Raw genomic sequence first — 25,828 nt, 5'->3', positions numbered from 1 at the left:
AATTTTAATAGTCAACCTTTATTAACGTACATTCTGGTACAGATAGAATTATGTTTCCATTTGCATATTATGTGATTCTGATTGTTTTATTTTTGTTCTCAGGAACAATAATGGCGGTGCGATTATGAGGTTACCGGCAAACCACTTTCAGGTGAGTTTACTATGTAAATGTTATGCAGATACGTTAAGGCATAAGCACATAATGGGTTCATTCTTGCATTTAATCGACAGGCCGTATGGACGAACGTTGCAGTCAGTGTTGCCACACCGAAGGGTGTGCCAACGGACTCAAAAGGGGAATTAGTCTACTACCCACGCGTTAGCTCACGGAATAAGACATTAAATTATTTTGACGCGAACGCCTTGATGATTTAACTGATCTACATTCCTTGTAAGGGTATGTGTAGGTTAAAGCAATCGATGTTTCTAACAAGAGCTAATTATTTACTGCGGCAGACAAACCCAGTTGGTGGCAAGGTGTTTTGTTGCAATATATTCCTTGTCTTGTTACGGACTTGGTCTAAATTTGAATAATGAGTTGATATAGCTGACAGTTTATGTTAAATTACATTTCAGAAGTAACTTATTTTTCCCCAACCAACAATAAGTCGTAAGAAATAAGTAATGCCCGGGTGTACTGACATTTGAGATATTTCTTGTATGCGCAGTTCGACAGCATTGCCATTCAAAGCGGTGAAATGATAAGGTTGTAAATCGGTGCGTGCGCATGGAATGCAGAATCGAAGTTGCACAGATCTTCGCCCAGTTTCGAAATGTTCGATCGAACTTATGAAGAATAGTGAGGGCTATATCGACAGGTATCGATATTGAGAGTGCGTTTATTGAAGCTAGACTCAATTTATCGATGCTGTCAAAGAGCGATATATTCTTTTAAATAAGGGTTTCGGAGGCAAGGTATGTAGTTAGTCCCGAATTCCCGATCTGCTCTTCAATAGTTCTCGCAGGGAAAAAGCTTAATTTTTTGTCAGAGAGCCACAATATACGAGTAAATAGTGATAGAGTCGAATGGTTTAAAATTATTTACCATCGATACCTGTACTATCATCGATGTAATCTGACAAGCCACATCCCTGATCTAAACGCACCTTTTGTAGTCCATTGGGCAACCCTTGGCAGCTTTAAAGCCTACTTTGTAGCAGGTTGTTTATTGGCGCTATTTGCTGTCATAAACGTCGAATTTAAAACAACAGTGTCGTACATATTTATAGAATATTTATGATTTACGATAGGAACAATTCAAAGGCCCAACATATCACTGTATCCGCATTGAATTGGAATTTTCTGCACGTTGAATATGTTATTGGAATTTCATGACAGTCGTGTCGTGAGAAGTGTATGTGTTCCTCATAGATTCAGGTGTATGATTTGTTGTTAGGTTTGGTACAAGCGCGAAAACATTTGTTATAGGTCTAGGGGATAACTCAGTCAGTTCCTATAAGGTATGGGAGCGGCTAGGGTTGCCAAGTGTGGCTTTTTACGGTCTTGTCCGAACAAATAATATCTTGTCCGGCCTGTCCGGCTTTTTATTTGGCTGCCGCGCCAGGCGCCACAGAATAATATGAAGCGCACGCATCAGGACATTGGGCAACCGATGATGATATTACCTACTCATTCGTGAGCTATGACACTAATTGACCCCCCCCCCTTTATGAACTTTTTGTATTAAATAATTAGATTTCGACTACTGTATAGGTATAGGTACTATAAAATATTTGCATGCATTCTTTGATGAAGCAGAACATGAGCACATTTCAACATGTAACACCGATATTCAATTATGTATACCATGTTTTAAGCAAATAAATAAATATCTTATCTTATCCCCCCCGTCACATGTCCGGCTTTAGGGTAAAATGTCCAGCCAAATGAAGCACAGAGTCCAGCTTTTGTGTTTTTGGACCTGGCAATCCTAGGAGCGGCACGGCCATTTGTATACTCTGTCACGTCATATTATTATGTCAAAATGACCTCTCCCGTGCCGCTCCCATACCTCAGGCGCGCTAGACTTATAAATGCCTCGGTAAATCGTACAATCAAATAGCATCCTAAAGGTAAAGCCCGTCAGCACGTAGAATCCCGTCCAATGACCCCAAGCTGCCCATCCTTGTCGCTCGTACGTAATTATGTTGCTGTCGCGCTCGCACACTCACTGCGGGCGCGCGTCGCACAGTCGCGACAGCAATACATATGTATAATTACGCGCGAGCGATAAGGATGGGTAGCTTGGGGTCATTGGACGGGATTCTACGTGCTCACGGACCAGGCTTTAGAATCAGATCTGAATTCGAGCAGTAAGTAGCCGAGAAAGGATATCACAAGTGCAACCGTTAAATCTGGATGAAAGTTGGACTTTGGATTTATGAGTCATCCATTACCTGGAGCTATTAATATCTGTAATACACGATCTGTAAGGCTTTTGTTGCCAATAACATTAAAATTAAATATTTCCTCAATGCTAATAATAACCTTTATTGAATTAGAGTCGTGCTCTTGTAGTGGAGTCTAAATTACCTGACTATGATTATGATGATGATGATCAATAAAAATGGCTATTTATACAAATATGGAAATAATTCGAAGAGTTTTAAAAATCTAATTAAACACGATGTTTTTCGACAATTTCTTAACGTTTCGGAGTGTATTTATTTAGTTTTGATTTACATTTAGAAGTGTTCATTCGGATTCGTTGTAAGTTGATTACCTCTGGCATTTTTACAGCTTGTGTACACTAGGAATAAGTTACGGCAGCCTAACTTAAAACGCCTTTTGAATCACTAATACGAATCCACCATCAATATGCACATTTGACGATACCGTTGATCTTTACCGTTCGACGATGTTTCTTTGACATGCAAACATTTTATGGCTTACAAATATTGGATTGGCTAAAATTGGTGATTTATTTACGTTTCGGTGACAACTGGCCAGTGGGTGACATTCAAAGACTATCAAGAATAGGGAGACCATATTAATCTGATCAAAAGTTGACATTATTGGATATGGTGCCAATTAACAGAAATATAAAACAAGGTGTGTTTACCATAGTTATGGTAATAGCTGTGTTAGCTAGCAATAAACTTACAACAATAAATATACTTCGCTAATGTCAATGACCACAAAGTAGAATGCTCATTTACTGCAAAACTTGGTTATACATGCTAAAAACGTACGAACCATACGGGCAGAGACATAAATTCTAAGTTTATTCATGTGGCATTTAGCTGATTAAATAACATCGTGTTTCTGATGTCATAGGTCAGTACAAAAATATAGCAAACAAACCGGATTAATTACAATGTTTATGCATTAACAAACGTCTTCATCAGATTCATCATGTCCATTGACCATTAAAACGTCAGTAGGCAAAAATACAAGAGATCAAAGATCGGCTCGAAATAAACATTCTTATGCGCAATGACATTTGACTTGGACCATTTGATTTAGATAATCATTGCACAACCTGCGTGTTTGACCGGTTAATGAGCGCAAAGTGAACGTGGATAATTTGTGGTCAAACAAAAAAACATACAACTGGAAGTTGCAAAACACTAGTGTAATGATCATTTTCAAACATAAGTTTCCAGAAGATGTCCCAAAAATGTCTAAACCTATCCCTTTTTATCCCAAACAATTTCTATTTTAGACATCATTATGTAACCTTGCTAATGGTCATCTAAAAGGTTTATAAAATATCCAAAGACTCTTCAGATACTTCAACCATCGATGTAAACTAACCTGTCATGCAATTGGAAGATAAATTCAAAATCCCATCGACTGTATAAGCACTGACTACAATACCGTTAACAAAGGACTCATATTATATTCGAATGACTCTAAATTTTAGTTATCGCCCATACCGTAAAACCGCTGGCGCTGGCAGACGCATTGTGCATATTGTGATTGCTTAGAACTCGATTCAGTTCAATTACTTCCAGACCTCTAGGCGTTGAAATGTTTTAGCTAACCACTGTTTATATTCCATAAAATAACGATTATTACTGTATAGAATCATCAAACGTGTCAGTCTTGATTTAGACGTCTTACTGCGTTGCGTAAATCAATTTACTTTCTAGTAATCCATCAACTTCTTGTTTCCCCGATCATTGATTCGTTGCTAACGTTGTACTTGGCTTGTAATGTCAATTAACATTATATCTACTATTCTGTGAAAATAACACAGCATTCCGTAACATTCCGTATTCACAAATTCAAATGCTGCTGCTAAATTCGCAAAATCTTCTACTGTTTCTAACCGGTATATTGGTTTTACCTAAATAATTGGCTCATTGACTACCAAATCATCGGCCACACGTAATTCTACACGGTACGCTGAAATCGCATTAAATCTTCCGGGGCTACACGGCCCTTTGCAGCTAATAAGGTCTTTACAACGACTACAACAATTCCACCGGCGCGGGCGCTTTGAAAATATTAGACGCGCCATTAGGTTTTGCTGAAGATTTCGAGATTAAAGTCAGTATTCGCCTATTAAAGAAAATCGGATTGACGATAATATCCATCCAACTTAGATGTTGATCAAATTCTAATAAACCAATCAAAAATGATAAAGTCTTCAACCAAAATATGACAATGAACGATTTCGTAGAAGTAAAATAAATTGCATAACCAATTGATTTTGGCCGTTAATTTTAGCCTGACGAATTTTACTGTGTTATCTTCAAAGTGCGTGTAATTATATGATGACAAATAAAAATGTCTCTGAACTTTTTTGTGTTTGCAATTGCACAGAATTGTCTACCCCGCGTTTCCATTTTCAAGTTACTTTAAAATAACGGTATGATTCCAGTGCTGCCCCCATTCTGTAGTGATAATACCTTTGTTACACACAGTCCACTCGGGCAGGGAGCAAAGGGATTTTATAATTGGATCGATAAATTGATTCTAGAAATTGATCGTCTACACCGGGGCGGGCTGTCGTTGGGTAATTGAAAATTGAAGCGGATATCGTTATAGTTTCAATTATATTATTTGAAATCAAGATCTGGGTCGGTATAAAAGGTTAGTGTATTTGAATTGCACTCTTTGGTTGCGTTTATGTAAGAGACACCTATTTAACGAAATTGGGTGCACTCTCGTTGAATTGATCCGTATCATCGATTATTTTTCTTATAACGCCTTCTGTCACAAAAAGTGATAGTGCTCTGTTGATAAAACTCGATTACAACGAACTGTTGACATCTACCGTTAGTCCAAGAGTTACCTACATTTGTGTCATAATATATTTTATTACACACGTATATCGTGGGAGTAAAGCTGGATCTTCAAAGCTTTTGTGTCTGAAGATTCGCATCCTCGTTCTCAAGGCTTACATTATGAAATCTAATATATGTTCGTTCAGCGTGTGTCAGTATACGTCGTCTCTACAATCGTATCTTTTGTCTCTGTCAGGGACCGCCGTCATCAATTCTTTCGCTGCCACTCTACATCTCTAGTCTATTCCGACTTGGCTCCGTTTCATATATTTATCTGTATTCCTCACATGTTTAATGCCCTTTTCATTTCCTCGTGATATTCCCGTGCATTTTCAAAGTTCATTCAGACTTATGTTCGTTTGAAGTACTGTTTTATTTAGGAGTTAAATTCTTTAGGCATGTCAGCGTCTGATTGATATATCCTGTGGTTATCGTTTGTTAACAATCTTAAAATTGATTTATTATTATCATTACGTGAACCTTGAATACTTAGCTGACATTGTGCAAGCGCCGATTGTTTGTCTAAATGATTACTATGAAATCAGCCATCAACCGTTACTATGGCACGATCGATGGTTGACTCAACCGTTATAGTTTCGTCTCGTCTTGACGATTCATCTACCTGTTTTTAATTACGACAGCTACGAAATGGTTAATGACCCCTATTTCGATGTTTCTTTGATTTCCTATGCATATTCAGATCGTTCCAGTATCTAAATGATACTGAGTGTAGGGAACCGTTAGTGTCGAGTGTTTATAAAGATATCTCCCCGATAGTGTATATTTATGCGTCAGTGTACCCGTATACCCAGTTTACGGCGTGGTGGGTCACGCCGCGATCTGACCGACTGGAAGAATAGTTCTATGATTTAATCTTGAAATGTTGATATTGAAATACTGCTTATACCTACATCTGACATATTTACAGCAAGTTCGAGACTCAAAAGAACGAATTCGCTAAAGTTTAATCAGGTTGTAAAAAACCATTATCCCCAAGACAAGACGTAATCGAATGAGTCACCGACCGATGTCCCCAAATCGAATCGAACATTAAATCATCGTCCCGTAATCGTAAGTTGTACAATATAAACAATAAAGTGTTGATTTATCGATATCGATCAATAAGAATTATGTATATTGAAGCAAAAAATCGAGAATAATTGGCACGATTGGCTTCGATTTACGCAATCAACCGTTAACAAGACGTATAGTCGGATGCAAAAGAATAAGTTTACTCGCAATGAAATTAAATGCTGTAATTCTGCAGTAAGTGGGACGGCCGTGTGATAAAAATTTGCATTTTGAAATGTTTCTTTTTGCTTTAGTTCTTTAAAGTCGACTGTACCTGGGATCCAGATAATACTCAGTGTAAAAGTGTTTGTACCGTAATCGGTTGCATTACACAACGACCAATGAAGATTGAACAATCAACTTTCTTTCACCAACCTCTTTTATTAAATTTGCTACTAAATAAGTAGGCATACGCTTGATTGATTCTGTACAAAGATAAGATTGTCTTGTTCTTTAGTAACTTATTGGTTAATAATAAATTAGTATTAGTCAATCTTAGACTCTTAGGCTGGGTTGCACCATCTTATTTTAACTTTGACAAACGTCAAAAATCTGTCAAACTCCATACAAAAAACACCAGTTATCGTTATAGTTACGGTCAAAGTTAGGTAGTGCAACTCAGCCTTAGACTTAATAAATAGTTCTCTTCAAAACGGATTTACTAGCAAGTTGCTAAATCCCATCATCATTTGTCTGACCTTTTCACCTAAATTACTTCTTAGACACAGTAACCTTGTCTGGTAACTAACTACCTATCTAGCTTATTTGTTGGTAAATAATCCCTGTGTCGTGATGATCAAGCTCCACCAAGCAATCAATCATTTCGAACGGAGCCGATCAGTTTATTGGCCGTAATCAGCGACACGACACGACCGATATACAGTTTTTTCTTCGAAAAGTCGCTTTGGTTTTATAATTAATGCCGCTTACTGGCCCAACGAGTATTTGCGTCCCAAATTTGGAACAACCTGTACACTGGACCGAAACGACTCGTGGGTACCATTTATGGCACCCAACACGTGTTTTCATGCTATATTCGTTGCTGTATAGTGAATGAACCAGTTTTTGTTGGTATAATTTTGATAAGCTCTACAAATCATGTGCGTTTCAATGTGGAGACTGCTAAATCGTGGCCCTTAAGAGTGTGGTCATAAGTTTGGTTTTTATAACGGTATTAAAGTCACTAGAAACAGCTGTAATCAGTGTAGGCGTTGCTAACACAGCTTTAGTTCTGAAATCAAGTATCTCAGATTATTCTATAAATCTTAGGTTAACTACAGACCGTTAATCTTAAGATCAATAAAATTACCGCAGAACGTAAGACGTAACCTAAATCTGTGATGCTAAAATTCGCTGCAGGCGATCCGATGAGAAAATTCCCGAGTAACTGATTACCCGTAACTGTAAAACGGAACACATCTGACGAATTCATTGACCATCAAACTGATGGCGGGCCTAAACTTATCTCTAAACGGGCATTGTATGGCGATGCGCTGCATAGATTTCCTCGATAGCACCGCTAAATTCCAATCGTGGCCGTTTCGATAACGATAGGAAACGATCTCGATTGTCCAGTCCCGCTAGTGCGGGTCTATCGTTAAATTATCGCTCACGCTTTGCTACCGCGGCGCTCCCTGGCTCGGTGATAACGAGTGAAGTTAGCGAGGTGACACGATCGCGAGTACATCTTGATGTTCTTAGACTTTTCGGCGAAGATACTGTTTTTTTTGAGGAATTCAAATTTCCGATTAGTATTATTGATTGGTCAAATTGTCATATGCTTTAAAAATGGTTGTATTTTTCGTTAAATTATATCATTGTTAAATTATTTCAATAGAATGCGTTCTTCATCAAGCATTAAGTTTACTTCCTGAAATCGTGATACTTCTTGCTTTAGTTTCAAACACAGTTCTCGAGGGATAGGTTAATTAATTGGGGTATTTTTATCAAACTAGTTTCTGTTTAGTTACATCGTGCGTTAAAATCTACGAGATACGCGATTCGAAATTAAAGAGGAACCGTAGGGTAGAGATAGACGTTACCGAAAAGAAGAAGAACATGAATAAAAAGTTATTCCTACAAAACGTATTGGGAGCATTTGCCACAATCGAAGAGGCTTTACTTTGCTGAAACAAAACAATGCTGGTCAGGTTTCCAGTGGGCGAACCTGTTAAAATTGGCGTAAACAACCTCAGTTATCGCTGACGTTACGGACTTTGTTTTATTAGCCGTTACGCCTCCGTTGATTCGTAACGTTGATCCATTAATTCGTAACGTTGGGCCGGTAATTTGTAACGTCCCTGTTAATTTATATTACGCCGGTGATAACCGTTAGATGTTATTTGATCTTGGAACGTCGGATTACCACCGCGGCGCGGTCACGTAATATTGATAACGGAATCATTTTAGCAGCTTGTCATCGTGTGACTCGTAATGGGAATTAAAGTTCTTTTGAACAAGCTCCGAGAAAAGAAATTACGTTGTTGGGCATTGTGGTGTTGGCATTATAAGATAATATAATAAGTATTATAAAATTGTATGTACAGTCGCAGAATGAAAAGGTTCGTCACCTTAGTGTCGGTTTTCGCTTGCACTAGGTACTGTAAGAGTCAAACCTGCCAACATAACCGTGCAAGAAACAGTGCTGCTAACATTTAAATAAATATGACGTTTGCTAACAAATAAGGTTTTGCTTGTTTATTTTTCTATCCCATCAGTGCAATGCAATGATGACATTGACCAATTGACAATAGTTTTTTTATTTAATAGAAATAATAATGGCAGGTTGAACCAACAAGAAGGTTTTAGTTTATCAATCATAATAATCTTCTTGACAAGATAAATCGTCAAACAACTTTGATCTGAATAATTTTGAACTTTACTGACGAACAGTTAAAGATTATTTTCTCTAACTCGAGATTATTCTGTAACATAGTTTCAAAAGGTAATATGTGCTCGCGATTCGTTGAAGGAATCAATTTGAAAACTGACGAACCTTTTCATTCCGTGACTGTACAAAGAAATTTTTTTTACATTTCTGCAAAAAGTTGCTCGAATTCGCAAAAGCTTTTATGTCATAACTGTCTTGCTTAACATTTGACATAACTATCGCTACTGTCAAAACGTCAGATTTAAATTGATTGAAATTTTACTACTGACACTTATCGATAATTATCAGTGTTTAATACAAAAGTAGTGCAGTCGATTTCATGGTACATTTAAAAACAATTAAATAACTTTTTTCTTTTTTAATTTGGTAGTCGATTAGAAATTGAAACTTTACTACTTGACTGGTTTTTGAATCAGCGAGTGTTCAATTGCTCGAAACCAATTTTAAATCGCTCTAGTGATCGTAAAAGATTTATCAATCGTATGATCTAGAGACGGGCTTTTATTTACTTGGAGGTAGGCACTTCGAACTTAAAACAACTTACTCATTTTCATTAATAATGAAACATCTTTAGTAGCTCGCCTTTTTTGCTCTACGGCTGAGAGAGATGATTAAGCAAGGGTTTTCTCTATTTCCTAACACCGTTTCCTAATCCTTATTTTAATGTCTACTCATAAGTCACCCATCATTCTCAAATTAGTCATACCTACGGATATTCGTATTTCTTTTTTTAAGAAATCGAGGCAGGCTCTTAGTAGATAAAAAACATGGAGGTAGAGTACATTATACTTCAATATAAAGTGGTCGTACAAGTGCTTTTTTACAACGTCAAGTACCTAGTCAAGTGGTTGAGTGTTGAATGGTATTTTACTGCATTACTAAACAGATTTTGATGGAAATTCAACATGAGCACTACAGATTAGTTACTAGTTTAAAAAGCTCAGCAAATCTAAGCCATTATTCCACATTATCCCCACAATTTTGAGGTGATTAGCACAAAAGGCATGTAACAAACCACTTGTTACACGTCGGCCCTCATTTCCTTACGTGCATCATAATTGCATATTCAATTCGAGATTTGCATTTAGCGGGACTTCGATGTAAATCGTTGTATACATGCGCTTGCGCCGGGATGATTCACACGGCATAGACAGCGAGCATGATTCTAAATAACGAGCAAGTGGGTCGCTGTCTTCGCTTTCGGGCTCGGGTGCGTAGCCAATAACATACTGCGGTTAGATACTATGTGGATGTGTTACGGTAAGAATGAAATGTTTGTGAACAATAAATCTGTGAATAAAAAACAATGGCCACATGCCTGAAGTAAAATCACTTGCGAAAGGATTACATGAGGGACAAACTTGACCTCCACTGGTTGGTTATTTGCGGTCAAACTTTAGGTCCTGGCTATAAGGAGTTGCAGAGGTGGCAACTAGAGGTGGGAATAGTCCCGTTGCAAAAGGATTGACCGATTGGCTGTTTAATTTTTTGCTGTTTTATAATGGTCAGAAGAAGGTCACTAGATCAGAAATTCAGATTCAATGAAGAAACAAACGTTTGATAATTAAAGTTTCACCTGAAAAGAAATCATAAAAGTTACAACTGAAATGAAACAATGAACAACACAATACTGTGCTAGCATGGTGCCAGCCAATAAAACTTTTATTACAGATCATAAACAAATAGCCTCGATTACTTCTGTTCTTAATTTTATGAAGGCAGTAAATGCATTAAAGGTTATTCAAGAGATATTACGATTAAATAGATTAAGTATTTTGATTAAACTCCCAATTCGATCACGATACTGCGACATACTGACTCGAGTGTAGAATGTAAATACGCCGCTTATCCTCTGAAAGATATCGTGTCTCGTTTTGCATATCGCCAACGAATATCTAACGTTCCTGGCTGATCAAATATCTAATGAATCAATTGGCGATTTGATTTTGTTCCTTGTGGCCTTATACCATATGCAGAAGAGATAAGGTTGCATAATGCAAGTTACGTGTGCTGCAATGTTTTCAGCTTTCAATTTTAGGGATGAACATTTTCTCTTACACTCTACCTACCTCTTACAACAACTAAAGTCACAATCTCGTCACATCATGAACCGCAATAGTGACTGAGTTTCTTGCGCTGCTTCTTCTCAGCACTGGCCCATTTATTGTCGGGTCCATATTCGGTTGCATAAAAAATATTGTCATAATTTAAGCAGGGTTCGAGGATATATATCAAGGGATATATATCAAGATATATATCGGATATATATCCGATATATATCAAGCCGGTTTTGATGATATATATCAACTTTTAAAATTTGTTACTGTATTTGTACTTTTTGACATAAGATTTTAATTTTTTCAGTTGATTTTGCCGTATTTCAAAGATATTTTATGTTTTTGCTTTATTTGTCTGATTTTAAGTTTTAAAAACATTAAAAACATGTTTATGTAACACATATGCAATAGTATTCATGAATAATACAATAAAATAATACTATGGCTTTCATACAAATTTGATATATATCGGATATATATCATAAATATCCGATATTTTGATATTTATAATAAATATCGGATATTTTCGAACCCTGAATTTAAGAGCGCATAAAGTTATTTGGCATACTCATCATTTCGCATAACGTTCATACAGAATAAATGATAAGGCATAAATTTTTTTGCCATAACCACTTTTATTATAATAATATTTTAGTATATATTTTTTATGTATTCTTGTTTTTTTAATAACGATTTCTAGGCATAACATTTATTGGCATCTAAACCAATTCCATAAATATTACTATTCATAATATACAAAATACCATAATGTTAACAAATATGAAATATAAAAATGTTATACATATAAAATATAAGTTAACAAATATAAATAGACAAGCAAGCATGCAAACAAGCATGCAAGCAGCAAGCATGCAATCAAACAGCAAGCACACAAGCATGCAAGCAATCTGCAAGGAAGCATGTAAGCATGCATGCAAGCAAGGTTGCAAACAAGCAAGCAAGCAGCAAGCATGCAAGCAAGCAGCAAGCAAGCATGCAAGCAAGCAGCAAGCAAGCGGCAAGCAAGCATGCAAGCAAGCAGCAAGGAAGCATGCATGCAATCAAGCAGCAAGCACGCAAGCATGCAAGCAAGCAGCAAGCAAGCATGCAAGCAAGCAGCAAGCAAGCATTAGGATTGCCTTATCTCCGGCGCTGCGGGAAGTGCGGTCCTTCCGCTCTGGCGTACAGCGAGCGAGGACCGCACTCCCTCCGCGCCTCCGGCTTTTAAATTACACTCTAGTATAGGGCAGACTAGTACCACGTGGAAGAGACCACGGCCAGTCGGGATCAACATAATTTCAGACCAGGCAAGCTTAATGTTGTAAAAGAAATGTGGACTGTATAAGAGGGATTCGAGATCAAACAGAATGTATTTTCACGAGCTTAAGTTTTCTAAGAGACAGGTCAAAAATTAAGAACAAAAATGACAATGATACAGAGAATTTTAGTTTTTGCAAATCTATAGGCCGAAAGAGTATAAAGGTGGAAGGAGGATCGTTCGTAACATCACAAATACATAATTATTTACTCTTCAATGTTGGTTGCTCTTATAGACAATATTTTATGACATTAAATGTTATAAATAATTAAATTATGTTTGTAGTATTTTATTAAAAACAAACTTTATGTATATGAAAATTATGTTCTTTACATTTATGATTATTTAAATTATGGTATTGAAAATTAGATAAAGTTATTATTATGCCTAAGAAACCATTATGCATTTAGAAAACTATGCATATCAAAGTTTATGCGAAAAAACTTTATGCAAATACTGTTATGCCAAACTAAATTATGATGAAAAATGTTATGCGTCTGAGAGGGCACCCTTTATTGTCCTGAAGCAGTGGTCAGTTAATACTGGGACGTGTAAAAGTGCTTTTTGAAAGCCTATTTGCCAAAATAAATGAGTTTTATGGCATGAGCGTCTGACATGGTTCTAAATTGACCCGAAGGCCCAAAGACCAAAAATTTAGTTTGTCGATATAGAAATTCAGATTTTAGATTTTACACTATTTGATCCTACTTATTGTGTTTGTAATATAAATAGCTATACGAGATGATTAGTTGTACAACGAGGAATTCTACGCCGTAACCTCAATATCCCAGTGAAACTTTAGAAACCAAACGGCCAGATTTTCACAACTACGAATAAATAATAAACACTACACTATCCTTTTGCACAATTTAGCTACAATTAACCGCAAATAACTTCAAGATACCAGTAACTTTCTTGTAAATTATATGCAGAAGCAATTCCGCCACCATTTGCATTGTCAACACCTGTGAAATGTATAGCTTAGCTTTTAATCCGATCCTTTTTAGTGAATCTAAACGGGCTTAACCGCACGCCTACGTAGCAAAGTCGCTCTATAAATCCCACTTCGTTATAGACTCCGAAGGACAGGTGGGGTCCCCGACGTTTTCCTGTTACTCTGACATAATTGTGCTTCAGTCTTCCACATACCACTAACGGTCCCACTAATTAATACCGTTTCGAAACCAGTAACAACTAGATTTCAAGATCTGTAATTACAAACAGCAAATGCCTTCGCATTCCTAGAGATTGACAAATGGATAATACCTCCTCAGTTACCACCTTTGCGATATGATAATCCATTCACGATAAGGCAATTCCATTCCCCGCGCATATAAGGCGATTATATAAATCTCCCGTTTTTGTCTCTCGATATACGATCACTATAAACAAGCTGGGAAGTCTACCAAAAGGCGTAAGAATTAATTCAATGGCTAGACAAACTAACCAAATAACGTTACAGACCAATCCCCTTTTTCACTTAGCGCATATTTATTGACGTTTCTGAGGCAATCAGTATGGTTTATGACGCCGTTTGTCTAGCATTGGGAACCAGCATCGGCCCGGGCCTACAATGGTCTTCAGCTAAATAATGCTGATTATGTATAGCCGGTTGTCTAGTATTTGCGATATGCCGTAGGCGTAGTCAATTCTCACGGTTGATTTTGATAGGTAAAACGGGATATCGGTGCTTAGGATCTATGCATATTGGGTGTGATTTAAGGTGTTCGCACGTGCAGGCTATCTGAGTATGAATGTACAAGAATGCAGCTTTTATAAAGATGCCTATAATTTGAAGTGTTCGAATTCCAATTGGAAGACGAATGTGGGACTACTGACGTTTCTGTATTTTTCGGGCTTTCGCTGTTTCTCTGTCAGCCATTTTTTGAGTGAGAGGAAAATATGGATAAGGTTCATTTTGGGGAGCAGACTTCATTCAATTATGTCTTTTATTTGTCAATTAAGAGCACACTCTTACAAAAGTGAGTATTCTTACCACATTCTTAGAAAATCATTAACCTGTATAGAATTTGTGTTCAAGATAAAGTAGGTACGAAAGTAGCTATAGGATATAATAGGATCGTGCAAAAAACAAGTTGCGCCACGATCTGTAACGCCCTTTACTATCTGTAAATTGGCACAGGCGTTTTCAGATAATGTTGTAGAGGATAATGAACGGGTCTTTCTAAGTGTTGAACTATCGAGATTTTAAGGTTAGATAGGTCACTCGGATGCCAGCTAGATTCTCATTAATCTGGCTCTAGCTATTAGATCGTTTAGCATTGCTCTGGCTTGGGTGGAAACGGTCTTATCAATGGGATCGGTTAAGGCGATTATGTTATAAACATGGCTGAACAATATTACTGATAAAATTAATCAAAAGGTTTTGTTCGTTACTTTCACTTTCAGTTGAGTCTCTAAGTTATTCTAGTAAGTTAATTTAAAAAATTGAAGCCTAAAATAAGCAATGTAAATAAACTGACTTTAGCGTTGCCGGTATATAAGTTAAAGTATACATACAAATACTGTCTTATCAAAGCACAAGCCAAAAATCTTTGATAGTTTGAAACCAAAGAGCAAATGGTGTCTCTTTTTTTACTTTTATAACTAAGTTAATGTATTTCCATACTACAAAACAAGTGACTGTCGCTGTGAGACTGTGGTTTGCCAGTTTCCCACTCGCTATGGTTTGTAATAAAATATTTACTGTTACCACTAATAGTTTGCCCCTACATGGAAACAGAAATGCGTTCGTCTATTTTTATTCATATTCCTAGTGCGGGTCCATTGAATATGCATTTCTGTCGCTTCCAACCTCATGAAATGATTCATACCCTGCCCAAGTCACCGTGTTTGGTTAAGAAATTTAAACTGGGGGACTATTCTGAATCGATTCGATGTATCGTTTCTTGCATGCAACTCGGTAGCTAGGACTTGAACCTACCACTATCGATCACTTTGAGATTGTCTGCCACTTTTATGAAAATTGTTTTCTGTAACGCAAATCGACAGCATATCATACCATCCAGCTTGTTACTGCATCATCAAAGGTTCATCATCATCATCATTTCATTCATAGGACGTCCACTGCTGAACATAGGCTTCCCCCAATGCTTAAAGCTTAAAGCAATAATATCCTGATTATGCCATTTATACAACAAAGTGGAAATCACGATTTATCAATTCAGTCATTAACAATTTATTTATCAACCGAAATCACTCACATTTTTCACAACTTTTGAGTGTAAGAAAGGAATTTAAAATATAATTTACCCAAGTAAATCGCACTAAAACCATTTAGCATGGTAGGACTTGATTTGAAACCATTGTATGAATTCTCCTTATTACCATAGAAGCGGGACAATACATATTGTGTGTGTACTGAAATAAATTACACTCAATAAACCATTCAACTACCCTTATGCTTGCGATTCGACAGGTTTTCATTCGCAAAGATTTACGACTGTGAAATAGAAATAATAGTAGCCTTGAATAAATGCATCGGTTTATTCTGTTTCAATTAATTCCTTGATCAAATGCGACTTTCTATATTAGAGTTTTCCCATGGATCTAGTTCTAGATAACGTTCTAATAGTATCTTAACAATACCTTTTGTATGACCTTTTTGTAGCTGATATTTAGATTGCTTCACATTACTAACCTATTTTGCTATTGCTGTTTCAATAATATAACTTAAGATTGTCGTTTCATAACAATACTACGCTCCTTTGAATTGACGGTGCTTAAATAATTTAAACTCGCGAGAAATAGATTTTATTTGTAATACAACAAAGGTGGAATTTAATTAATTGTTGCTAATTAAAGAACGTGCGTGACTTAACATGGCTGTAAAGATACTTAGATTGGTTTATTTGATGGGTATTAGTTGTGTCATAGGTGTCCAAACTTTAGAAAAACAAAGATAGAGTTGATTGATAGTAGCTAGCTGCACCTCTTTTTAATTTAAGACCACATATATTTTATTGTACAACATTATCTCTGTGAATAAATTATCTTTGAATCTAGGTCTTATTATTTTAGAAATTGTCTATGATGATGTGTAAAAGTTTTAATTCTTGCTAAGTCACTGGTCTACGTCTCTTATTATTATGTTGTGATCATCTCTTATCATAATGTCATCGTTTAATAGCTGTTATGCAGTTTATATACGGCAAATCAGTTTCTATTGGACTAAATCAATATAATCCGAAGAAGACCTACATAATTTATGCTTCTGGCATCTGCACGACAGCTATGTGGCGTAGCATATGCGATACGTATTCGACTTTAGTATGCATAATTATGGCCTTTTAACGCGCACAAAAACGACGCTTATACGAGCTCTACGCTTAGGCTGACTTGCACCATCTTATTTTAACTTTGACAAACGTCAAAAATCTGTCAAACTCCATACAAAAAACACCGGTTATCGTTATAGTTACAGTCAAAGTCAGGTGGTGCAACTCAGCCTTAGAGTTGATCTACAGTCACGAATGTTGAGAACAGCTGAGAAATGCCACAGAGAAGTTAGTGGCTATGGTGGGCCCAGCGGGAGGCAATACTCATTGGCTGGAGCCTAACAGGCATCTCGAACAATTATCGTTATAATACACGGCCATTTGTCTAAAAACGTAATTAGATGTGGATTTACTGTATGTGTTCGGAGGTCCATTTGTAAAGCAAACCTGTATCGAAATTGATTATTTGTCGAGGTGCTTTTGAAGGCGGGAGTAGTGATCATCCATGATCGGGCAATGAAGAAAAAGCGGGTCAGAGCTAAATGTGTGTTTATTGATATGTATGATGATAATGTAGAGCTTAGAATGTTATCCAACTTTACAAGTTTAATCTTATCTTGTAGGAAAGACATATTTGGACTATGTAGCTTGAAGGCTTTCTTTTGTCATGTGAAATGTTTGTCTGCAAAGCGAATGTCAATTGTTTGTTAACTTTGTTACTTCATTTTGTCTCTTTTACCTTTTTGGCTTCAGTCTTCAGCTTGCAGATTCGCTTTTTCGGTCGTATCCTTTCATTTGCATTTCTCTTCAAAACTCTACTTTTCATCCCAAATTGCACCTTCTTTCGCTTTAAAAAGATAAAAAAGCTCTTATTCATTTATGAATAGTAAACAATTCTACTTCCACCGACGTATTTAACTAACATAACGTAACGAATAGCAGCTATTGCAGCGCTGATTGTCTCAACAAGAAGCAATTACAAAGGGAAATTATTGTATATTCCTGGTTTTAATATTCAGAACTGTCTCGACGCAGTTGCGGTTACTTTATTGGTTGGCTCGTTGACAACGTTTATAGCCTATGATTCTGTTAGTTGAGTAGTGAAATTCTAATCAAATATAAGGAAGATTGTCTGGGTACTAAAAGTTAGATATGTACGACTAGCTTTATGCATTGAGTAATACGGCTTACATCATTTTGAAATGCACACATAATATACAAACGTAATGCCTGTTTTCACCATCAATCCCTAATTTTTAAGTGATCCCTATGAAAACAAAATCAAAATCAAAAATCAAAATCAAAAATATTTATTCAGTTTAGACCACAAGTGGCACTTATGAACGTCAATAGAAAATAATCAAAAAAGAAAAAGGTAGCCCTTATGGGGCACTTTACATGTCTCCTTATCTTTTGGGCCCTACCAGCGCTTCGAGACAAACATATGGCAAGTGCTGAGAAGAAACGCCGGAACAAACTCAGTCACCACTTATTGCCAGGAATTATCTAACGGTAAGAATAGTCAAATTTAAGTACATCAAATATGTGCAGACTGTACTGACCACGCATCCTTGTCATCAATATAGTCTCGAACCTTGTAGTACCCTTTGGACATAAGGGTATTTTTTATATGTATCTTAAATTTGTTTATTGGCAATTCGACAAGGTTGTGTGGTATTTTGTTAAATATGGTAATACATTTCCCCAAGAATGAATTACCTATCCTATGCAACCTAAATGATGGAACAGCAAGTTTATTCTTATGTCTCGTGTTAAATGAGTGGACGTCACTTTTCTTAGTAAATAAATGTATATGTTTACGGACATACATAATGTTATCAAATATGTATTGCGAAGCCACAGTCAATATATTGATTTCTTTAAAAACTTCTCTAAGCGAGTCACGTGGTTTAAGACCGTATATTGCCCGAACAGCTCTTTTCTGTAAAATGAAAATTGATTCTATGTCTGCTGCTGAGCCCCACAGTAAAAGACCATAAGACATAATACTATGAAAATAACTAAAATATACAAGCCTTGCTGTTTCAACATCAGTCAAGTTTCTGATCTTTCTCACCGCAAAGGCAGCTGAACCAAGTCTTCCCGCCAAGGCAGCAATATGGGGGCCCCATTGTAATTTACAGTCTAGGGTAATACCTAGAAAGACAGTAGAGTTTATCAGTTCAATGCGTTCATTATTTACTGTAATATTAGTATTAACTTGTTTGACATTAGGCATAGTGAATTTTAAACATTTGGTTTTTTTTGCGTTTAATAGCAAATTATTAGTTGTAAACCAGTCTAATACTTTGGAAAGAGCATTATTCACGTCGTCAAATATTTCCTGACGCCTGTCAGTTTTAAAAATTAAAGAAGTGTCATCAGCAAATAATACTATCTCACAAAGGTCCTTTGAATAAAAAGGTAGATCATTTATATAAATCAGAAAGAGCAATGGTCCCAGTATTGAGCCTTGGGGCACTCCCATTTTTAGGGGGGCGCCCGAAGAGTTAGTTCCGTGAATATTTACTTTTTGTAATCTGTCTGAGAGGTAAGAGTGTAATAGGCTTAAGGCCTTGCCTGATACGCCATAATGTTCTAGCTTAAATAACAGAGTTTGATGATCAACACAGTCAAACGCCTTCGATAAGTCACAAAATACACCAATAGCATCTTTTTTCTCCTGCCAAGCATCGAAAATGTGTTTGATAAGAGCAACCCCTGCATCGGTCGTACTTTTCCCTTTTGTGAACCCATATTGTTTTTCATGAAACAGTTTATTTAAGTTAAAATGAGACAGTAGTTGATTGAAAATAATTTTTTCAAATATTTTACTGAGCGCAGGTAGTATCGATATAGGTCTAAAGTTGGATGGGTCACTTTTGTCTCCTGCTTTAAATAATGGTATGATTTTACTATGTTTCATCAGGGTGGGGAACTGACCTTCGTTAATACATTCATTAAAGATATGAGCTAAATGGGGAGCTATAAGAGGAATGATGGGTTTTATTATGTCTGTTGATATGCCCCATATATCCTCTGTCTTTTTTATATTTAGTTCTTTGAAAGTTTTTATAATAACTATGGGGTCTATTTGTCTAAATTTTAATGGGCTATTGCAAACATCAACACAACCCTCGAGAAGAGACATTGCCTGATATGAACATGAATTAAGATTGCTTGTTGTTATGATTGGTACATTTGAGAAGTAACCTTCGAATGCGTTTGCTACCTTATCATTGCATTTAATATACTTATTATCAATTTTTAATGCGAATGTGTCATCCCGAGATATAATTCTACAAGTTTCTTTATTAATACAATTCCAAGTAGCTTTAATTTTGTTGCCAGAGTTTTTAATTTTGTCACGTATGTAAATAGATTTTGCCATAGTACAAACTTGTTTAAAAACTTTTGAGTATTTTTTTACATATTCTATAAAGTCCGGGTCGCTACTATAGGCTTTTCTACCATATAATTCAAACATTTTTTTCCTACTAATATAAATACCTACTGTAGCCCAGTCACTGAATTTAGTTTTATTGTTTTTAATAATAATTGTTTTCTTAGGAAAAATTTTATTGAACTCATTTTTAATTAATTCAAATAATTGCTCATATAAAATATTTATACTACAGTTAAAGTAATGCAAAAGTGGGACCTTATTAGATATTTGAGATTTAAATTTGTCTTTCTGGGATGCAGTGACTGGTCTATATTCTATTTCCTTGCTCGATGGCACAAAATGGTGTTGAAATGACGCTATTTGACCGCAATGATCAGAATTAACAAAATTTATTATTGATTTCTCTAGCACTAAGCAGTTACAGAATATATTGTCTAAGCAAGTAGCTGATGTTGGAGTCACCCTAGTTGGTTCAGAGAAAAGATTTAACAAGTTAAAAGATTTGAATAAATTTAAAAACCGTATTGAAAGAGAGGAATCTTCTATTATATTGATATTAAAGTCTCCACATACAACTACACTCGCGAGCAAAACTATGGAATCACTTACATGAAGTTGTTTCCACGCGATCTTGTGTACTAACGAATTCGTTAGTAACAAAAAAAGTGGCACAATTTTAAAGATTAAACTTTTACCTTTTAACTGATACCAAATTCATTTAAATCACACCGGTATTTAAAAAGATATCCCGGCTGATGTGAAGAAGTAAGGAAAAAGACATGTATCAACTGTTTGATACGTCGCGAGTTGCGGCCTACTTACCCCCTATAAAAACACGTGTTTTCGGATTTTTGCTTTACACGTTGATCCATACACATCTCCGCTTTTTTTGACACTTTACCTGGGATTCTACACCTATAGAAGCAGCACAAATCGTTGCACTATTGCAAGAAGGGCTCAGCCAGCAGCCTGTCGCACGTCAGCTCCACGTAAGCCAGTCCTGGGTTTCGAAAGTTTTAAGACGCTTTCGGGAGACTGGTGGCTTTATCCCGAGACCAAGTTCTAAACAGCGCCGGTGCATATCGCAGAGGGATGACCGTTTTTTCATGTCAACCTCTCTATCAAATCATCATTTGAGTGGTATCGACGTCCAGCAAGAGCTCAGAAATGTTCGTAGGATAGCTGTTAGCGTGTGGACAGATCGTCTAAGATATAAGCAATAGAATTTGACTCCAAAAAGGCCTGCCACAGGCTCAAAACTGACGGCAGGTCACCGACAAGCACGCTTTCAATTAACTCGCACTTATTTTGATGGGTAGGCGAGTAATGGAGGCGAGTTTTGTTCTCCGATGAATGCAGACTGTGTTTGCAGTGCAGCAGTTGAAGAGGTCGGGTCTATAGGCAGCCTGGGGAGCGATTTGTGCAGTGCTGGTTCGCTGAAACAGTGGCTTATGGGGGTGGCTTGCTCGACTTCCCATCGAGATGTGTACGGGCAAATTGAAAGCGTGCTTATCGGTGACCTGCCGTCAGTTTCGAGCCTGTGGCAGGCCTTTTTAGAGTCAAATTCTATTGCTTATATCCTAGACGAACTGTCCACACGCTAAACGCTATCCTACGAATATTCCTGAGCTCGTGCTGGACGTCGATACCAGTCAAATGACGATTTCATAGAGAGGTTGACATGAAAAAACGGTCATCTCTCTGCGATGTGCACTGGCGCTGTTCAGAACTTGGTCTCGGGATAAAGCCACTAGTCTCCCGAAAGCGTCTTAAAAATTTCGAAACCCAGGACTGGCTTATGTGGAGCTGACATGCGACAGCCCGCTGGCTGAGCCCTGCTTGCAATAGTGCAAGGATTTGTACTGCTTCTGAAGGTGTAGAATCCCAGGTAAAGTGTCAAAAGAAGCTGAGATGTGTATGGATCAACGTGAGAAAGCAAAAATCAGAAAACACGTGCTTTTATAGGGGGTAAATGGGCCGCAACTCGCGACGTATCAAACAGTTGATACATGTCTTTTTCCTTACTTCTTCACATCAGCCGCGATATCTTTTTAAATACTGGTGTGATTTAAATGAATTTGGTATCAATTTAAAGGTAAAAGTTTAATCTTTAAAATTGTGCCACTTTTTTTGTTACTAACAAATTCGTTAGTACACAAGATCGCGTGGAAACAACTTCATGTAAGTGATTCCATAGTTTTGCTCGCGAGTGTACTTTCTTTGAACTATTACACACTCTTCTAAGTACCTCTTCCATTGTGGTTTCAAATAATTCATAGTTACTAGATGGGGGTCTATATACACATACAATAACATAGTCGTCCAGTTCTGCACATGACAGCTCAATAGTTCGCTCAACAGAGAGAGATACAATATCTTTACGCTCTTTACATTTTAATTTATCATTGATTAATATTAGTGACCCTCCACGAATAGCTAACTCTCTAGTGAATGAACTAATAAGCTTATAATTATTAATGCTCAGCATTAGTTCATATTGCCTGAGCCAATGTTCCGTTAAACATAAGACATGAATATTCAATTCTTGGATAAATAACTCAATTTCCAAGTCTTTGCCGGAGAAGCCTTGTACATTCTGATGCACTAAATTAAAACCGTTAAATTTCTTTGTACCCGAATTTTGTATGCCAGAGTTATCCTCTATTGTCTTACGATGTAATTTAAATTATGATTTGGAACAGATTCCAAGGGTCGAACATCCATGGTCTGCTCAATAAAAGCAGTTTGGCTAGCCAAATTAATGGCTAAATATTTAATAAAATATGATAGCGAATTCGCTATTCGTCTTTTACAATATTTATTCAGATAATTATATTTATCTATTGTCAATAAACATTTATTTTTTAAATAATTGTTAATGTCAATTACATGGAATTTGCATTGATTATATGTCAGTGTATTCAATGTCAAATTCAATTTATATCTTAAATTATTTTCCTCCTGTGGCAAGCTTCTACTGTAGGGGAATGTGAACAAAATTATTTTATCTACATTAAGTAAACATAAGCTATCAAACATATTTAGTAGGTCTTTTTTGCCTACATTGCCCCTATTTCCTATTAAAATTACTAATGTGGTATTTATTGAGAACGAATAATTTGTTATTTTTCTCATAATTTGTAAATAGGAAGCACCAGGTAAACAATGGTTGATCACACTTTGTCCCAAATAACTATTAATCAGTTGGCCCATATTTTTGCCTAACTCATCACTGAACATTACCATGTTGGTTTTTTCAATATTTTTAGTTGGGGAGCCGCTGGTAAATGTGTGTGATATCCTAGGACAGTAGTCTTTGTTTAGGGTGTTTAGAGTAGGTGGTGACTCACAACCAGACTGAAAACTATCTGTACAAGATTCATCCAATAGGATAGAATTTTGACAGTTGCAATTAGATATAAATTTTTTCAAAGCCTGGAAATGTTCATCACACTCTTTTTTTGTACATTGATACCGTTCAGACATTGTGTTCAAAGATTTCTTAAGATTACCTAATTTATATTCTAGGTTTTCGACATCATGTTCATATTTCAGTACACTATTCTCTAACATTGTGGAACATATGTCAAGCTCATTCTTTAGACGCTGTCTCTCATTTATATAGTTTACTTTGTTGTATAAGCATTTTTGTTTTTTAATCAACTTATTTGTTTTTTTAATATAATTACTAATTTTTACATACTTTTTAAATTTATTTTTACTGCATCTGACAATCTTACCACATACAGGAGTATTGTTTAAAGTATTATCACAAGTTAGGTCTATGGTAATTAATTGTTTGTCAGATGCAGTTTGGGTCAGGCTGGGCGCACTACCGACTAACTCGTCAAACATGATTTGGGTTTTGGTGGCTGTGCAGGCTTCTCTTTCAGCTTCCATTAATTCGATATGGCTGTGAGCATCATAAAGGTCTTGTTTCATGATGGTCATACGTCTGAGGTTGTGTACGTACTCTTCATTGCACTCACCAAACCCGTCAATGATTAATTGTAGCCTATTCCGTTCCTCTACAATTGTCTCATAGTTGGTGTGCAGCTCAGCCATCTCTTTCTTTAAATGCTTGTTTTTATCCCACACATCCATCAGCTCCCTCTCATTGTCCTCTCTTTCCCTATTTAATTGCTCAATCAAGTCTTTGGCTGCCTTCAAATCTCTCAAAGCCAGTTGGAGTTGGGACTCCTCCCGGCGAGCGAAGGCTTTACGTGTAAGCATTGTTTCTTTTGGTAAATAAAAAAGTATTAAAATGTAAATGCCAAAGGATCAATTGATCAATAATTGGAGGTTAACAAAAATGTAGGTAAATATAACCTCTTACGCGGGTGACAGTATAAGGTCACAATAATAGTATTTCGTTTCTAAAATATGCACTACTGTTGTAAATATAAAACAAATAGGTACCTGTTTCGAAAGATAGAACAATGTTAACAAAATCCAACGTAATATTTTCGTAATTGCACTGTCAAATCGGTCCTAAGTATTTGCACAATTTGCACCATAAACACAATGCAATACACAGATTTAAACGTTATTTCACTTATAATTACATAAAACAGTAACAGTGATGAGTTTAGAGACCTTTTATGATATTAAATTAAATAAAAATCAGTAAATAAATTGGGACAAGTTCAAATCAGCTGTTAGCGGTAGTGTTGCCACAGGAAAAAAAAAAAAAAAAAAAAAAAAATTCCTGTTGTGTTACCATAGTGGTCACTTAAAATTATGGATTGATGGTGATAAGGGCATAAGACACAATTTTTCGACGATCCGAAGATCATGTCTCATTATAAGGTACCTCTGTCTACTAGGCTATTGAGATATCTATTGTTTTAATTATTCGGCATTTTATCTTTAAACAGTGAATCGTATAACTAGAGCGAATTTAATGCAAAGATCAACAAATAAATCTTACACAATAAAATAAATAACAGCCCCGAGAAAATGAAGTTACAAAGGTGCGGAAGACCTAAATGGTAACGTAACGCCTATGATAGGTACCGTGACTTGTGGTAGTAGGGTCATTCCATGACAAATGTTACCGAGGGTGAAAAACTAAATATGTTCTTTTCGCATTAAATCTGATGAATTTTGAAAGTAAACATTCCAAATTATAATGTGCAACAAAAAAAATCTCCAAGAAACAAGTAATTTTTAAGTTATTAGTCTTCAAAGTCTATACTTAAGTCAACTGTCGAATGATCATTTTCTCTCTAATTATTGGTAATACGATTTAAAAAAAACTATCAATCTGTGAAACGTTTTGCCACTATATGATTCGAGGGTATTTATCATAGTACTGGTAGATAGCGTCATAGTCCCAAAAAAATGGATAATTATCAAGTTTTAAGTGTGTTTTCTTGTTACTTCGGCGTTGTAACACCCGAAACAGAAAAACAGGTATTTGTTTTATTGTTGTACCTTGCACATGGATTAGGGTAACAATATTTGGTAAAAGTAAGGTCATGGTAGTAATGATTTCAAATACTAACTAATATCTGAGCATGATACTAATTTAGTATGTTTCTTTCTTGATTAAAAACTGTAACACCCGAAACGGAAAGGGTATTACATTTTTATTTATGTGTCGATAATGTGT

At 36.2% G+C, this 25,828-nt stretch overlaps 1 protein-coding gene across 1 annotated transcript in view; it reads left to right on the top strand.

Moving 5' to 3' along the window:
• The window catches only part of LOC135076666 (cadherin-99C), a 170,067-nt gene that overhangs the window by 48,341 nt on the left and 95,898 nt on the right, over window positions 1–25,828 (top strand). Inside the window, exon 2 of the mRNA XM_063971086.1 lies at window positions 103–151. The gene's annotated coding sequence lies outside the window, so the exon portion shown is untranslated. The remainder of the gene's footprint in view (window positions 1–102; window positions 152–25,828) is intronic.

This window comes from Ostrinia nubilalis, chromosome 12 (genome assembly GCF_963855985.1).
Source record: "Ostrinia nubilalis chromosome 12, ilOstNubi1.1, whole genome shotgun sequence".
NCBI lineage: Eukaryota > Metazoa > Arthropoda > Insecta > Lepidoptera > Crambidae > Ostrinia > Ostrinia nubilalis.
Note: the sequence above shows the minus strand (reverse complement) of the source record. Positions and strands in the feature narration are given on the sequence as shown.